Raw genomic sequence first — 1,090 nt, forward strand, 5'->3', positions numbered from 1 at the left:
CTTGAAAAAAAAAAAAAAAAAAAGGAATAGAAGGCAATTTCCTCAGCATAATAAAGGGCATACATACAAAACCAATTGCCAACATTATTCTCAGTGTAGAGATTGAAACCATTCCTCTTATGAATAGCAATCAGACAAGAATGCCCTCTATCACCACTTCTTTTCAACATTGTATTGGAAGTCCTAGCCAGGGCAGTAAGGCAAGAAAGGGAAATCAAAGGCATCCATATTGGTAAAGAAGAAGTAAAAGTTTGTTGACATTATGATCCTATACATAGAAAACCAAAGAGACTCAGCAAAAATAGAAAAACTACTAATTGAGAGATTTAGCAACATGGCAGGATACAAGATCAACATCCAAAAATCAGTTGGACTCCTCTACACCAGCAAAGAGATTGCTGAATATATATATATGTATGCCATATATTAGGGCCCCTAAATTTGCCCCTAGTTTCTCCTTGAGGAACTTTATAGTTTCAGGTTTCACATGTAAGTCTTTGATCCATCTGGAGTTAGTTTTTGTGTATGGTGTGAGGTATGGATTGTTTCATTTTTCTGCAAATGGATATCCAGTTTTGCCAGCACCATTTCTTAAACAGACAATCTCTTCCCCATTTAATGGATTTCAGCCCTTTATCAAAGATCAGCAGGTCAATGGATCTATTTCTGGGTTATCGATTGTATTCCATTGGTCTGTGTGTATGTCATTGTACCAATACCATGCAGTTTTGTCTACTGTGGCTGTATAGTAAGTATTCAGATCCACAAGTGTGAAACCTCCTACTTTGCTCTTCTTCAATAGTGCTTTGCTTGTCTGAGATCTCTTTCCTTTCCATACATAGTTAGTGATTAGTTTTTCCATTCCTTAAAAAATGTTGAGGGATCTGGATTGGGATTGCATTGAATGTGTAGATTATTTTGGGTAGAACTGACATTTTCACAATGTTCAGTCTTCCTATCCAGGGACATGGTATGTTCTTCCATTTATGGAGATCTCTTATGGTTTCTTGAAGTAGTCTTTTGTAGTTTTCTTTGTACATGTCTTTGTGTTCTTGATAAGATTTTTTCCCAAGTATTTTATTTTTTTTTT

Source organism: Orycteropus afer, unplaced genomic scaffold, assembly GCF_000298275.1.
Source record: "Orycteropus afer afer isolate SDZICR_OR568_19922 unplaced genomic scaffold, OryAfe1.0 scaffold00133, whole genome shotgun sequence".
NCBI lineage: Eukaryota > Metazoa > Chordata > Mammalia > Tubulidentata > Orycteropodidae > Orycteropus > Orycteropus afer.